At 43.4% G+C, this 17,933-nt stretch overlaps 1 protein-coding gene and 1 pseudogene across 1 annotated transcript in view; both read left to right on the top strand.

Annotated features, from left to right (window-relative positions):
* Positions 1 to 17,933, top strand: part of LOC111863308 (flocculation protein FLO11-like) — a 208,396-nt gene that overhangs the window by 55,281 nt on the left and 135,182 nt on the right. The gene's annotated exons all lie outside the window — the stretch shown is intronic.
* On the top strand, positions 3,659 to 3,777 carry LOC111863309 (annotated as a pseudogene).

The raw sequence follows: 17,933 nt of genomic DNA, 5'->3' as shown, positions 1-17,933 counted from the left end.
GTTTAACCCGAGGAGTGTTGTCCAGGTGGAAAATACAATATCCTATTTCGTTTTCCGTTCAGAGACTTATGAAAACCAAAATTACTCTCAGATTATTATGAACTTTATAGGACTCCTTGATCATTTCAATGTGTGACAATTTCATACAGAAAGGTAAAGGTAAGAAAAAGGATGGTAAGGTAAAGCTATTCCTTTAATAGGCCGTGTTGGCCCATAGGTTTGTGAGACGTCGAGGCTCCAACATTTTCTAGACAATCAGGTCAGAGATGGGGGGTGAGGTTGTCAACCTTACGCGCCGGCCGCCCGTCCTTTATGCCCAGGAAGATTCCTTGTACTCATTTCTGTTCGTAGTCGACCCTAGGGCCATAGTGCGGCCGGAAGGATTGGGTAAATTGCAAAATCCAATAACCTTATCGGGAATCAAACCCGCCATCTTCCAGCTTGTAGCATAGCGCCTAGACCAATTATGCTACCGCGAGCCCCCGAATTAAGACAGAATTGTAAAGTAAATCCAACATACGCGGAGTGAAATTTTCTGAGATGTTTCGCTATGCGTTCTGGTAGGTGCTTGACAAAGTATCGAAGGAATCTGCTGCTGATAAGAAAACAAACTCCGTAGCCTGTAGTCAGCAAGCGAAGTATACCGTCCGAGCGACTGCCGCTTGTCGGCAAATTTAGTGCCAAGTTTTGAGGATAGTGTGTTACGTGATCAGCGCAACGGATCCCCACGGTCGTTAATCTCGGTTTTGTAGACCGGAGTCGCTACTTCTTTGAAATAGCTCCTCAATTGTCCTCACGAGGCTGAGTGGACCCCGTTCCAGACCCATTACTTTTCAGAAAATCTAGTAGTGCTGGGAATCGAAACCGGGACCTTTGGATCTATAGCCAGGAACTCCGACCACTTGACCACAAAGGCGGTCTAACATAAACTCTACCCTGAAGATAGAACAACAAGTTCCTTTGAAATGCTGGTTGGTAGAACACAGAATACATTTTCACTCTTGTGAGGACATTTCATTTCATAAATCTAATAAATACTGAATTAAATGGGCTTAAGTTATAAGCATTACTCCCAAAATATAGGCATGCTTCTTCTTAGTCCACTAAGAAAAGGTCTGAATTTTTAGGAAAATTTAAGGTGTTTCTATTTTCAATTTCCCAGAGACATTCATTCCGTTAGCCTAGTCGTTGCAATTTAAGGCACTGCCTATAATCCCAAAATGGGGCTAAGTCTCCAGCGTGACAACTGACGTGACAATGTAAACTGAGTTTCGTGTTTCTCTAACAAGGCTAAAAATCCGTCCCAATTTCTTACAGCGCGTATATCTTACAAATTCATCCGTTACAACAGGAATATATGGGGTTTATTTTCACAGCTCCGGCTTTCAAAATGTTCTTATTCGATTTGCCCAGAATGTTTTCGTTACACTGAAATGACTGTGGACAGGAAACAACGTCATAAAGTCTGGTTTGACCACATCCCACTTGTGTGACGTAATTCCTGTCTGCAGGTTTTACTTTTATCAGCATACAAACCACTTGCCAATACACCAGTAAGTTTGCATGTGTATAAAAAGCTCGTTCACTACTTTTCTGAAGTATACTTTTTAAAACGCCTTCCGCTGTAATAAACCCTTATTATAGCGCGTCTATAGGATGTTTATGAAGCTTCTGCACGAACATGCTTTCCATCTCGCTTCTCATCAACCTCGCTTCTTTGCTTCCCCTCTTGCCCTCCAGCCGCTGGGACTGACTGATCTTACAGTTGTTTTATTTTGGTAGTTTTCATAAAGACCATTGTAATGTTACCCTATGGTTTTAAAGGCAGAATTTCCGAAAGTTTTAAATATGATAAAAATTCTCCTCATTAGATACAGACCGACGGTATCATACCGGGAAACACTCCACTAATGACTCGGCGCCCGAGCTTTGAGGTTGGAAAATCTGATTAAAATAGTTTATCTTGAGTGTACCCATACCAAAGGCCTACATTTCTTGGTTTATTTAACAACTGGCTTTCCTTCAGTTACATTAATTATGTGGGGCCGAATGGAAGGATAATTCTGAAAGCATGCAGAAGGAAGAGGTCGTAACCTATTTTGCGACAGGCCTCGTATTCCAGATTTTGTTTTGAGAGTGTGAGGAGATAAAGGTAAAGTTGTCCCTGTGCTTAACAAACTAACAACTATGGGGAAGTTGATATATACATCAATATTTTCTTGATCTCGGCGCCAGCTGGAGGTAAGTGGTTGGATTCACGCTCCTGCTGCTTTACCCCAAGGGAAGGGCCCCCCAGTACCCATTGGATAGAAGGCTGGGGGGGGGCCAAGTTCGGTCTGGACGACATGGAGAAGAGAAAGAGAAAGTGAGAAAGCCCAATAAATATCTGAGACAAGTTAACCGTACAACGGCCCGAGATTTGAAACCGGGGCTGGAGGATAAGAAGGAAAATGCTAACCACTACACCAAAATACTCTGGATTGCTGGTTTTTTGGAACCTTTTCATCGCCCGGTAATCCTGATTGTCATACACCGCCGTCAGAATGTTCAGAGCCCTTTACACCAAGACTTTCTGTTTATCTTCTTTGATTACGGTTTAATGAACGTCCTTTCTTAAAGCACCTGCAGTAATACGTGGCAATGAGTAACACCACTTCCTTAAATGACGGTGACAAAATCTACTTATTTACTCTTTTTTTATTGCCAATGGGGTGGGACTAATTTCCTTGTACTGCGAACACTTCTGGCCTATTGTACCAGCCCCAGATGATAGGTGAGGGTGATTGTGGAGCAATTGGTGGAATGAAGATTCGCAGGGGAATCCGAAGTACTCGGAGAAACCTGTTCCAGCGCCACTTTGTCCACCACAAATCCCACTTGACCAGAACCGGGATCGAACCCGGGCCGCCGCTGTGGGAAGCCAGCGACTAACCGCTTGAGCTATGGCACGACCTACTCACTTACTTAATCCGTTCTTCTATACCTTACGGTGTTGAGTTCTTTTTCATTTTGATCATTTTACAGACGGTAGGACTCCTTGGACGAGTGATCAGCTCGTCGCAAGGCCTCTACCTAAACATAGGACAGCACAAACACAAATAAACATATACACATACCATACAGTGATTCCTTGCATTGGATTCGAACCCACTATCCAGGCTTCCGGGCGAGCGAAGACAGTACATGCCTTAGGCCCCTCGGCTACCGTGACCGGCTGACAAAATCTAACGTCATAAAAATTGTATGGACTCATATTAGAAGGCGCAGACCAAGGGACACACAGAAACTAACAGATGTATGCAGGTTACTATTTGTGGAATACGTAATACTAAATTACATAGCGAGCGCATAAATTATATACCCTTCACGGTGTAAGTCATAATTAGGGTGATCACAACAAGGAGGATACTCTTGTCTGAACACTTAGCACGCATAGAAATACAATAGTTCAGTCGGGAAACATTAAAATACGAACGAACACGTGGGAGACGTAAGCTCAGGTAAACATATAAAATTAAAATGAAACTTAAAAGAAAAATGAGTGGACATGACTCATCTGACTGAGCATAAGACCCGGTGATAGGCACTCGTTTTATTTAGGCCTCTGTAAGGCTAATTTAAGGAACCTTTCAATAGTTCAGAGCATTCAGTGCCGCCTGCCAACGGCCATACAGCGTTGGTAGCACCGGCTCTCGTCCGATTACCGAAATTAAGCAATATTGGGCGTTGTTAGTACTTGGATGGGTGACGGCTTGGGAACACCACGTGCCGTTAGCATAACTTTTTAGGCTGATCACAGTGGTCGCGCAATCTAAGACATGAACCGTCTTCGCCCTTTCGAACACTGGGGTCGCGGGTTCGGATCCCACTCCAGACATGGATTTATATTTGTGTTTTCATCATATGTAGGTAGAGGCCTTGCGACAGGCTGATCCCCCGTCCAAGGAGTCCTAGCGACCGTATATAGGATTAAGAAACTGAAAGGGCTTTAGAGTTATAGAGAGAGGGAGCATACAGTGTCGACTGAGGGATGACTAGGGAATGGTATAATGGACAGGGGTTGTAAGAGAGCCATCTTGTAGTAATTTTAGGTACTATCCCATTTGTCTGGCGAGAATTAGAAATCTCATGCAAATCTTAGTCAGGATACCTTGGAACCACTTCCCTTATGTTGCCTGGGTATGCCCAATACTACGGTTTGCAAACCTCCTCAAGGCAGCGTGAAGTTCACAGTCAGTGTCTTTCGAAGGATCTCCTGTTTTCTCAGTTTCCTTATCGGTAGAGGCTGCGACCTACAGTCACGTGCTGCAAAACTCTGTCCCACCTCCTTCTTAAAGTCACAGCTCTAAGTGAGCGCTGGGAAAATTCCTCTAGGATGTGGTAATTTGCCTTTTGTCTATAGGGAAGCAAGTTTAGTTAATATCAAAATATTAGAGTCAATTAATTCCCTTACTTTGGAAAGGCGGCCACATTTTTAATTTTCTCTCCTCTATCAGGGAGTTACCAGGCAACTGCAACCCGGAGCACAATACCTATTCACTTTATATGCATTAGGTCCTTAAGGAGGAAGAGCTCGTAACCCGTCAAGGCACTATCCCGACCTGTACTTGCAAGGACTATGGAAAACCACCGAACACCTCCATCAGGATAACCGGGTTTCCTGGTTGAAATTCCAGAGGTACACCGTTACCTCTCTACCAATCCGCTTGATCAGAAATATTTTTGGGGCCACCTCACAGAAAGCAACGCCTTTGAATAAAATGAATGTAACATAATTGTACAAGGTAAAAGTAAAGGTAAGGTTGTCCCCGTGCTCAACGAATTAAGCACTGAGCCATGGCGTATGGGCAGTTGATGTATAGATCCACATTTCCTTGACCTCGGCATTAGTTGGAGGTGAGTGGTCAGCTTCACGCCCTTGCCGCTTTTTCCCCTAGGAAAGAGCCCCCGGTAGCCATTGTACAAAAGGTTCGGTGGACCCCAGAGCTGATCTGGACGACTTGGAGAAGAGAAAATTCTTGATCCAACTAGGACTCGAACTCCGATCTCTCGGCCGTCCGGCTCGTAGCCAGTCCCAATACCGACTACGCTATCGCGGCTCATAATTGTACAAGAGACGAACATATATTCTGTTCCGTCAATTCTCCCTCAAATTAGACCAATTTTATTATTTTTTCACTCTCATGCATTGTTAATTCTGTTAGAACCTACGAATGCATAAAATGTGTGATCGAAACATGTCGTGTCATTTCCGGATTTTTAGTTTTCTTTCGGTTCATTGGGGTGGGGTTAAAATGAATCCACTTGGTACGTCGGCCACTAGTTGGCCTACTGTACCAGCCACAGATGGTTGATGATGATGAATGTAGAGCAGTCAGCAGAATGATAATTGACAATGGAAACCGAAGTACTCGGAGAAAACCTGCCCCAGTGTCACTTTGTCCACCACAAATCCAACCTTACCTGACCTCGGCTCGAACCTGGGCCGCCGGTGTAGGAAACCGGCGACTAACTGACTGAGCCATGGCACGGCCAAATTTCGGGCTCGCATTACAAACTGCGCAGTGTTCCCTTCCTTCTGAATCCCTCCCAATTCATCACTAAAAATCATCTTAGTTAGTTAGTTAGTTAGTTATTGGAGAGGGTGGGTTTCCCCATGCACTTAGACCTGTATTGGTCCATTGTGCTTCCCTCTATGATTTCTACCAGTCTCTATATCCTACCGGTACTGGTGCTTACCATCGGTCCCGCCCAGCAAGCGAGACCGGCTCTACTAGCTGAGAGGTATCTATAATGCTTCCACCATCTATCAGAGGTATTAGAGACTGCTATTGGGCGGGAAACGTCCGGTAATTTGGCTCAGTGACCTCCTTTGGAGATATGAGGTTCTTTTACGTGCCGTAAAGCTACGACACGGGACCCACGGCTTAAAGTCCCTCCCGGAGGACTTGTTCCCTGAATTTTTCCGCCCTTAAAAATTCGACGACATCCGCCGGGTATTTGAACCCACATACTACGAGTCATGAGGTGGGAACATTATCTCTAGACTACGGAGGCCGCTAAGAAAATCATCTTAATACTCGATATTTCAAAACCTGAGTAGTTCAACGTGCGTCACTAAATATTGCAATTGCAGAAGCAATAACACTAATGCATTCTTATGATTAGTGCCCACCGCACACAACACATCAAAATAACTTCAAGTCTAGGTGTAACAGAACAATCTACGAACACTGTTTATACTTCATTGTGACGTAGTTGGTACTCAACATTATTTGAGAAGTCAATACACATTGGTAAACATAATTTATAATCATCCATCAAAAAAGCAACACATAACCACAAAGAACGTATATTCAACCGATAAGGTGAAGCCCTGAACAATATTTCATTGTCTCATTTTCTTGTTTTCCTGCGCCCTGCATATTTCCTGCTCAAGCACATGTGAGCCCTGCAGAAGTGGTCTGTTTACAGCGCAAATGTATCCAGGTTTCGACATTCCACGTCAAAAATTGTGTGTACTATAAATAATACATCTGGCGGTCACTGTAGCCGAGCGGTATAAGGCATGTACTGTCTTCGCTTGCTTGGAAACCGGGATCGTGGGTTCGAATCCCACTCAGGGCATGGACGTTTAGTTTGTGTGTGTGCGATTTTCTGTGTTTGTATATAGGTAGAGGCCTTGCGATGAGCTGATCACCAGGCAAGGAGTCCTACCGAATCTGTAAGATCGAGAAAAACCGAAGTGAACGGAGAAGTTCATGGAGGTAGGCCTAGGCCCACTGGGGCTGTAGTGCCAAGGAAAAAACATAAATAATACACGTAACACTTTGAAGACTTCGCAGTGGCGTAAGAGTTTACAAAACAATACTCTCCCTCCTGCGCAGAAGGTTTTGAACTAAGATTTAGCGACTCGTCGAAAGGGAGGCGGACATATTAATCGAAGGAAGATTTATAGAGTTTTCCCGATCGGGGGAACACGTGCCTCATTACGAGTGCGTTATTTTCCAATGTTACGCAAAATTCCGTAATAAAGCTTTCATAAGTGTATTAACATCAACCCTTAATGATAAAAATAAGTAAAGCTATCCCTGTAACAGGCCGTGAAGGCCCATAGGGTTGTGAGACGTTGAGGGTCCCATATTATCTAGACAATCGGCTCAAAGATGGCGGTAAGGTTGTCAGCCTTACACGCCGGCCGCGCTTTACTCCCCAGGAAGATTATTTAATTAAATACTGGTACTCATTTCTGTTAGAGGCTGAGTCGACCCCAGGGCGATAATGCGGCCGGAAGGATTAGGTCAATTGAAAAAATTCAATGACCTCATCGGGACTTGAACCCGCGACCTTCTGGCTTGTAGCATAGTGCCTCAATCAACTACGCTACCGCACGGTGGCTAATATAGTTACCAGCAGCTTTAACACAAATTAACAACGGAGCTTATTCATGAAATGCTTAAGATTCTTGAAATAAAATCAATTACTCATTAAACGTTTTGGTCTCTGTAAGAGAGAGGCAGTGATATTCCTGTGAATTAATTTTCCTTAAGTTATTTAATGACGCCTTTCCTGTATCGAGACTACATACTGTCGGATTGTGCGATGATAGACGAATGACAAATTTTAAATTACTTGAAAGGAAGTGACCGTGGCCTAATCGAGGTAATACCAGGTATTTGTCTGGAGGGACTGAAGAAAACCAAAGAAATCATCAGCCATGTTATCCGATCTACCTCCTAAGTTTCGAAGCTAGGAACTCCCGATTTCAGATCTAGAGCGCTACCGCTAGACTAACTTGTTCGGTGGTTTCTGAGAAATAGGAACTGAACTTCATACTTCAGATATATGAAGGAACCCCAGCAGATCCTTCTTTCCTTGGCACTACATCCCCAGTGGGCCTAGGCCACCTCCATGAAACTCTCCGTTCACTTCAGTTTTTCTAGATCTTACACAGACGGTAGGACTCCTTGGGCGGGTGATCAGCTCGTCGCAGGGCCTCTACCTGTATACAAACACAGAAAATCGCACACACACAAACTAAATATCCATGCCCTGAGTGGGATTCGAACCCACGATCCCGGCTTCCGAGCGAGCGAAGACAGTGCATGCCTTAGACCGCTCGGCTACCGTGACCGGCTCAGATCCTTCTACTGTACGTTGTTACTGCAGATGATACGGCCTCATCAAATAACGTAATACCTGGGCTTAGTGAATTGAAGAAGTCCCAGATATATAAATAAGAAGAGCCTATCTCTGACCGACCTTCGAAACTGAGACCCTTCCAATAGGAATCAGCAGCTTGTAACAATTAATTATAATATCCTTCAGCCCTCACACCCACGGGAACGTAAACAGGGTATCATTTAAACTGTAAAATATTCCGTCCATATTCCAACATTTCGCCTTTCTTTCAGGAACACTAAAATGTATATAATTCACTATAAATATTAACATTAATATTTTAGTGAATTACATACATTTTAGTGTTCTTTTAAGAAAGGTGAATTGTTTGATTATAGATTATAGTTGATTGATGCACTATGCTACAAGCTAGAAGGTCACGGGTGCAAGTCCCGATTAAGTCAGTGGATTTTTTCAATTGGCCTAATCCTTCCAGCAGCACTATGACCATGGGGGTCGACTCAGCTTCTAACAGAAAGAGTACCAAGAATATTCTTTGAATATTCTTGATGGTAAAGGACGGCCGGCGAGTAGGGCTGACAACCTTACCGCCATCTATGAACCGATTGTCTAGAAAATGTGGCAACCTCAACACCTCACAACCTTATGGGCCTCCACGGCCTGTTACAAGGATGCCTTCACTTTTTTTAAGGTAAATTTATCCCTGTAACAGGCCGTGAAGACCCATAGGGTTGTGAGGTGTTGAGGTTGCCACATTTTCTCCAGACAATCGGTTCATAGATGGCGGTAAAGTTGTGAGTCTTATGTGCCTGCTGTCCTTTACCCCCAGGAAGATTCCTGGTACTCATCTCTGTTAGAGGCTGTGTCGACCCCAGGGCCTTAGTGCACCTGAAAGGATTAGGTCAATTTAAAAAATCCAATGACCTAATCGGGACTCGAACCCGCGACCTTCCGGTTTGTAGCATAGTGTCTCAACCAACTATAACACAATGCAAATGGGGTACGTTATGGAAATTTGAAGGAAGAAACTCTCTTCTGGAGTACACAGATTGCTGTCACACAAAGGTGCAGACCGGGTGAGCGCTCGGGTCAGCAGGCCGCCTCGTTATCAGACTTCAACCGGCTGCAACAGTAGCCTAAAGGGATGCAGAGTTGCAGTTTCATGTGACGCATTTTACAGCAGAAAACATCATTAAACGAACTGTTGCAAATGTTTTGTTTCTAGTTTAATATTAATTTATAGCGTAATATCTCATCATTTCCAAATATTTTTATACCTCTGTTGGTTGAGGCGCTATGCTACAAGCCGGAAGGCCGCGGTTTCAAGTCCCGATGGGGGTCATTGGATTTTTTTTTCAGTTGACCTAATCCTTCCAGCCGCATTAGGCCCAGGGGTTTACTCAGCATCTAACAGAAATGAGTACCAGGAATTAATTAAATAATTTTCCTGTGGAGTAAAGCACGGCCGGCGCGTATGGCTGACAACCTTACCGCCATCTTTGAGCCGATTGTCTAGATAGTGCGGGACCCTCAACGTCTTACAACCCTATGGGCCTTCATGACTTGGTACAGGGATAGTTTTACTTTTTTTATGTATGTGTGTCTGCAACTCGTAAGTTATTTTTAAACAATCACGCATATTTTCAGTACATTTATGTGGAAGTCGCGCCATTAAGCAATTAATATATTTCCTTTCTTATTCACTGACAATACCAATTTGGAAGCAATTCATAATTATGAACTTTCTCTCCAGCTTATCTTCTGACATTACTAATCTGTGTTCTTTGCTTAACTTGACATACCAAATTTCACATCCGAGTTAGGTAAGGGAGTGGAATTACAATTTTATACACTTTAATATTCAGGAGTTAAAAAGGAGACACAAAGGTGAAATATTCTGAACTGAACATTGCTGTCTTTTGGGATGTAATGAATATTTTTGAAAATAGATGCCAGGTTTTGGAATAATTCACTGTCACCTCTCTTCATGGCAGAGCTATCCTTACTCATATAGTCTAAAGATGGAGGCAACCTTCGTCTTCGAAACGTTTGTACTCGTATCTAGTAAACTACAGGGCGTCACATCATATTTGCCGTCTTGAGAATCTCAGACCTAACAACGAGGATTAAATTATTTCGAGAATTATCGGAATAGGAGCCTTTTATACATTGTCGGTTCCCTTTTGAAATTCTGAACTTTGACGTGGAAGAAAAACACACAAAAACATCTGTCAACATAGCATGCCTCATGGTCGAGATTTGAAAATGGAATCAAAGGGTATGAGACAAAAGTTCTGACCACTCAAGGGTAACTTCGGAAGCTCGGGCTTCAAGTAAAAGAATTCGGTTGCATTCAGTACCTGGGCCCTTCAGGATACGAAATAGTTGCCCCCAAAACAGTTATCATAAAATCATTAAATCGTTACTAGCCTATTCTGATTTCATTACGTCTGTTTGCCACTGCATATGTCGAAATTTGTGCCTAAGAAAACGCATTTCACTAAGCTGGAAGCAAACTTGTGCAACTGTGTTTCTGGAAATTAATTTTGTTCCGATATTAAGCAATGCAGCATAACATTATCTTACAATATGAAACAAAAATATAAGCGAAGAAATGCCGATGTATGTTTTCTTAATTTTACTTCTTTACATCAAAGAAACTGACAATTACAAAATACATATTCCTCCACAAAAAGTGAACCAAAAACTCTCCTTTCAATTTTTTGTATGTTCACTGTAGCACTTCGGACAACAAACTTAAAATATTTGGCCAGGCAAGTGGATTGCATCATAACAGTTGGCTGTGAAGAGACTTGCTGACGAAAGACAAACACCAAAGTTTGAATGTCCACCTTCGACCCTTGATTTGCCCCTCTTGCGACTTCTCATGTTCCCCAAACTGAAACTTCTTGGGAGGGTCTCACTTTGACTCACTTGATGCAATTCAGGGTAACATAACAACAGTGTAGAAACAGGTTTCAAATCAAATTTCCAGCATTGCTTACAGGTATGGCAGACATGTTGGCATGTGCGTGTGGCGGATGTGAGTTCTTTGCAAGTGACCATACTCACAAGATTCAGTGACAAAATTACGGAATAAGTTAGTATTTGTCAAATCTTACGTCTGAGTAAAATCGAGGTTTCCTTGTGTTGTGAGTCTGTGCTAGTTGCATACACATGTGAACTAGTCTGACAGCCTTCAAGCACGTCGATACCACGCGTATGTCGTTCCAAAGTGACTGATTGCTGAAACCTGCGGTGTGCTATCTCTCAGTCCATCAAAGTGTCTCAGAGAACAACGGACTGATGTTCTATCAGCACCTACCACATACACAGATGTTATCACACATGCGACTTCCATTCTTTGTGAAGAATGTTTTGAGAATGTGAACAAAGGACAAAGATTATAAGACGATATTTCCGAACATACAATACATTAGAGTCATTAATATTCTATGTATACCAGCAAATGCTTGTATTAACACTCCACTGAACTGTTCGTCCTTGTGAGCATACAATGCTACAAGGGTAGCAGAGAGTTAGATAGAATATCACAGTTTGAAATATCTTCTGAATTTGTAAGATCTGAGGTTTTCACGGAGGTAACTATGAAGAAAGCCGTCTTCTGGGATGTGGCGCCGTGTAGAAATTGTGTTAACCGAAGTTTGGAGGAATGTATCGCCTCCATCTTAAGGGTAGAAGAGAAGAAGAAATCCGTGAGCGAACCAGCTAGAGCACCACATCCCAGAAGACGGCTTTCTTCATCTTCCGAATTATCTTCTTTTTCGCTTGACAAATGGATAATAGAACTCTCGAAAGAGTATCTACACACGATAAAATTCGACCAGAAAAAATTCCGGAAATACTTGGTACCATTTATTTCCCTTCGTCTCGTATCTAACAAAGTAAATATTATAATTAGCATTGACCTATGTGTTTGAATGAAGCTGCACCCGAGTACCAGAGGGCNTCCCGGGAATCCGGAAGTGAAACTTCTATTGAAACGCAACAACAGTGGGCCGCCGTCGCCTAGGAATACCTTAAGCAACAAACGCGTTTCCCCGGAGATGAGAGGACAACAGAGGGTTCGTTGCATGACAGCAGCCGAGACCAAAGACTCCTACATGGTGCGCTATATTCCGTCCGAGACCAGGTTATAACGGTGCAACTTCGAAGGGACATTTAAGCCGGACTGCTGGCTAGAAGTCAGTTTGCATCCGGAAGGTCCTGAGACCGGCCAGCTCGACCAAAGTTTTCCGTGCTTTTCGTCGGTACTAGAGCAAATGCTGAATTGGTACCAAAATTCCACGTTGCACTGCATGCCTCACATGCAGCCCTCCCATTGTTAACATCAAAATTTCGCCTTAATATAGTCCTCCCAACGTTAGCAAACACAAACAAAAATAAAAAAAATCCGATCATATGCTCTATCTTTACCAGAAGGACAAGCGGGCACTGCCTGGGAACCTTAAAAATCGGAGATATAGTTTCTTCCCCCCCCCCAATGCAGTGTCTCACACTACCACCCCCACTTCTTCGCTCTCTCTATCTCTCTCTCACACAGACTAGACAACAGTTCCAGTTGACACCCTGTGGAGGCGAGGTCTAATACCTCCACCGTGACCATGCGGTTCGTAGGAGGCGACGAAAAGAGAAGTCTCAAATCTGAGACAGTAAAATATGGTCGCGAGTCCCAAGGGACTCAGACCCGAGAAAGACTGCACTGGCAAGGGCCAGCAGAATATACAAAAGGCAGACCAGTTCTCCCGTCAGAGAGGGCGCCCCACAGAACAAGACCGTAAATGCCAAACAGTAATAAATATCTGGTCATGAGCCCCAGATGGGGCTCGATACCAAGACCTACTGACTGACTGACTGACCGTCAGTCGCAATGTGACTTGGACTTGGACCAGACAATTTTTGACAGTAGAGTTGAACTGAGTTGATAGTTGAGAGGTGAGTTCTGGAAGTTGCCGAGAACAGTTCAGTTTGCATCTGACCTCAGAAGAGTAGTCAGTCTTCAGTTTGGCTTTGTCTGTAGCAGAAGCAGTAATTGTGATACTGAAAGTGATAATCATTGTACTCGCTAGTGCAGAAGTAAGCGTTCATTAAACATATTCGCCAAATCCGAGACCTGCGTGAAATTATTCTTCGCGTTACATAGGCAACACGTTACAATATATATATAGCATAGTGGGTATGTAGACTGGCTACAGGATGGACGACCGAATGGTCGGAGGTCGAGTCCCGGTAAGGTCAAGAATTTTCTTTTCTCCATGTCGCCCAGGCCGGGTCTGGGGCCCACACAACCTCCCATACAATGGGTTCAGAGTGCTCCTTCCCTGGGGATAAAGCGGCTGAAGCGTGAAACTGACCACTCACTTCCAGCTAGTGCCGATGTCAAGAAAACGTATATCTATATGTTCACTCCCCCATTCGCCTTCATAGCGTATTTAAGCACAGGGACAACTTTACTTTTTAGAGACTGACACCCCACGCGGTGCCAGACCTGTCCTGTACAGAACATGGCAAGGCGCTGTAGACTCCTTACTAATATGACCTCAAGAATCAATATTCAACGTGCTAATCTGATTTCGTTTACTACCTGGCCCAAAAACGTAAGACTGTTGAGAGATGCTGTTAACATGCAGAGTATCTGTCGCATAAAACTTGCGGATACATCCATTATTCTTCTTCATTGAAATGTTCATATATCCAGATCCTGTGGTTCATTAGTGATCGCCATAAGATTAGAGCTGATTGCAGAATTATCTGGGGCTTTACGTCCATATTTCAAATTTTACAGTAGAATATCCTCAACAGAATTAAATATTGAGAGAAACTTTAAGATTCTCTGCTAAGTGACGCCAGTATGACTCGCCATCAACCGCTACATTTTTTTATTGCTAGTGGGGTGGGACTAAGTCCCTTGTACTGCTGCCACTTCTGGCCTATTGTACCGGCCCCAGATGATAGGTGAGGGTGATTGTGGAGCAGTTGGTGGAGTGAAGATTGACAGGGGAAACCTTAGGACTCGGAGAAAGCCTGTCCCAGCACCACTTTGCCCACCACAAATCCCACTTGACCAGACCCGGGATCGAACCGGGTCGCTTGCGATGGGAAGCCAACGACTAACCGCTTGAGCTATGCCGCGGCACAGCCGCTGGATTAGTATTATTTTGTGGCAGGAATTATAAAGCAAAAAGTTTCCATTGCCTCTAGGAGGAAAATATTCATATTTACTTGTCATGAAAATCTGTCTTCATCAGACAGCGACAGATATGGCGATACTGTAAGCCCATAATGCCTCTAAAAAGTTATAATTCGCCTGTAATTTATTTCCTCATCCTGCCCCAATGAGTAGGCAAGTACGGAAATAGTACGGCGAAACATGCAGCATCACATTGAAGCGAACTTCGTTATAAAACAACACTCAATTCTGTCCCATTTTACTTTATTTTATAAGAGCCACATACTTTGTTTAGGCGGTGATGTGTAGGCTTACAAATAAAATTTCTTTTCAGAGTTTCGATAGGCTGAAAACGGCCTGCGTCAGTATTGAGATAGGGCGTTAATAATATTTCGCCGATCGCAGTGGCCGCACGGTCTAAGCCATGAACTGTCTTCGCCTGCTCGAACGCTGGGATCGGTGGTTCGAATAACACTCAAAAGATGTCTGCGTTTATTCCGTATGTGTTTGTTCTGTGCGTAGGTAACGGTCTTGTGAGGGGTTGATTCACCCCGTCCAAGGAATCCTACAGATTATGTATCGGGTTAAGAAACTGAAAAAGGGCCAGGACCCAACTAGGAGCTGTAGAGCCATAGACAGATAACCACAAGTTCTATTGCAGAAGTTCCTCTCAGTACCCACCAGAAGAATTTGCAACGCAAGTAAAATTTATTTTACAGTCTCCATTTCAACCGAGGTACATACGCCCGATTCATATCTTGCAGGCAGTGGGGCAACTGGTAACACGATGGCTCTGAATATAGATGAATATTCACAAATGCTGAAAGATGGTAAATACTTGCTTAGATGGATGTCGATAGCAATGGTAGTACAAGTGTCTACTGAACATCGTGTTGAGATTACTTCGCGTGACGTCATATTAGCGTGCGTGATATACTACCTGGGACGTGCTAAGGGTGAAACGGCACAACAGGAACAAGAGGATGGATAAAAAGTAACTTTCTGTACGTAAGCCTCCTTTGTCCATCAACTGAAGTTGTTATGAAAAGGAGGCAACCGCCTTCTTTCGTATGAAATCCTGTCTGCCACAATCTGTGGAAAACGATTCAAGTTGTTTGTTACTAAATTGCTCATTACACACCTGAATTCTGGCTGAGTTAATTAGGCTATATATATGTGCGAGAGCAACGTGTTTACTCGTTACTGCCTGATAATTATCAAACTAACCAATCCATTAGGTGAACATGCATATGAGTGACATAACATTTGTTTAGAAAACAAGATTTAAAACAATAGGCTCAATTTTTACTGTTGTACCGTAACTCGCTTTCCTTTGTCTCTCTGAAACATAGATTTTCTAGTCTATCTCCATAGCTGAGAGCACCTGAGAACAGAAAACCTATCAAAGAGGTCTGTTCCTTCCCATCTTTCGGCGCTATAACTCAGGGTTTGCTTTGGCATCCTGAACAACCTGCCTCCATTTTTCTCTATTCCTTCACTTCCATTCTGTGAAGATCATTATGCACATCTCCAACAATCTCAGCCCGGGTCTTCCTACCTTCCATTTCCAGCCATCCGAGGCTGATTATCTGGTTTCTGAACAGTTTAATTGTTACGGTGTGAGGTTGTTAGCAACAAGCCCAATTCCCAACCTGGAGCTGCAGGTTATCCCTCTTCGTCTGGCTCCTACCCCTTGACCTGTCAGGCATACGTGACCCTATCAGTAGCTACACTACCGCCGGCATAGCTCTCAGGGTCTCAAGAGTAATGAAAGCCCACCATCACTGTAAGGTTGAGGAAAATCAGTGGGAAAAGAGTTCTGTTTCATTCAGCAGACCTTCCAGAAATATTTAATGAGGTTTGTTTGAAGACGCTGTGAGTAACACATTCTATTCTGTCGACTTTTTCAAGGTAGTAAAGAGAGGGAACAAGATCACTATATATGTTTGTGCCCTGCGTGGAGGCGGATTAGAATACCTCCACCTTAACTTCTCGAGTCGCAGAAGGCGACAAAAAAAGGGACCCTGTGCCTGGGGAAATAACTGGCACATCTTGTAACTGAGGGACATAAATACAGAGACCTGGTCCTCCAGGTTGGGGGAGTCAGGAGCTGGCTCCGGCCCTAGTCAGGGAGACAGAGTCCGCCTGAAAACTCCCAATGCCGTCAGACAGTAAAATATGGTAATGAATCCTGTGGGTCTCGGAATCTAGGATAATTTTGTTGGCGAGGAGTAACAGCAATTTAATATTCAAGTCAGTAACTGGCAAGCGCTGACTCTACAGTGCAACCGACGTAGCGCCTACACAGAGAGATCAATCCTTCTCCCCGTAGAATTGGAGGCCCCACTTCTAAACGCGTGCACATCTAGGAGAGAACAAAAGCCTTGGTCAGGGATCTCGACGACATCGGAAACCAGGAATGACTGTGCTGGCGGAAGCCAGCAGCAATTTAACCGAGCGACCAAGCTGGAGTTCTGACGCAGAGGCTGACGACAATGCTCTGCCAAAAAAAAAAAAAAAAAGAGAGAGAGAGAGAGAGAAAGAAAAAAAAAATTGCGAAATTACACAGTGAAAATCCGGATGCCTAACTGTGGACATGCCCGGCAGAATCTGATAAGGAAGGCTATGGCTAAAAAAAGACAGTTTTCCGATGATGATGATAATACATCATTTTTTCGTATGTAATCCACATAGAGGCTTAAGACACCTTAAAAGTTTGTGTGTGTGTGTGTGTGTGTGTAGGTTAATAAATAAAAAAAAGTAAAGCTATCCCTTTACCAGGCCGTGAAGGCCCATAGGGTTGTGAGACATTGCTATAGTATATACTATATACAACGTCGTATATGTATGCACGTATGTACGGCCGTGCCATACCTCAGGTGGTTAGTCGCTCGTTTCTCATCACGACAGACCGGCTTCCATCCCAGGACACATCGTGTGGAATTTTTGATGGACGAAGTGTCTCTGTGTCAAGTTTATTCTAATTACTTCGGTTTTTTCCTGTCAATTTTTTTTTCCCACCAGCTGCTCCATATACGCATAACATCCTATCATGGGCGATGCAAAGGCTTCGTCACGCTACTGACAGTGTCATTAAATAACCAACTCAGAAACTGTATATGCATAAATATACAATGATGTATTCTCAATTAACAGCACAATGACATATTTATTAGTTCAAGTGCATCGAAGTAATGACCACTAACATATGAAAATATGCTATTTACGACAATCAATCATTCTTCTCTAACGTTACGAGAGATAATATCAACATAACTATGTTAACTACAGGTTCATGACAAATTGAACTTTATCATGTGAACGATGCATAATTTCTAAAGTCTTCCCTTTTTGAGGACACTTGCATGTTTCTGTGGAACCGATGGTAGTTCCACCAAATTTATCAATGAGCATGTCAATTTTCATCCATATAAAACACAATTAAAACATAACTGAACTGCGGAATATTTGTTTAATTAACTATACGAAGACGAGAACTTGTTGAGAAGCTAACTGTCTCTCAGCTGGTCACAAAATTACCCACCTTGTAGCGCAGGAAGTCTCATTACCCTGCTCACTAGAACCTGCCATTGGACAGTAT

The sequence above is a fragment of the Cryptotermes secundus genome, unplaced genomic scaffold, assembly GCF_002891405.2.
Source record: "Cryptotermes secundus unplaced genomic scaffold, Csec_1.0 scaffold105, whole genome shotgun sequence".
Lineage (NCBI taxonomy): Eukaryota > Metazoa > Arthropoda > Insecta > Blattodea > Kalotermitidae > Cryptotermes > Cryptotermes secundus.
The sequence above is the reverse complement of the archived record's forward strand: the minus strand, read 5'-3'. Positions and strand labels throughout refer to the sequence as shown.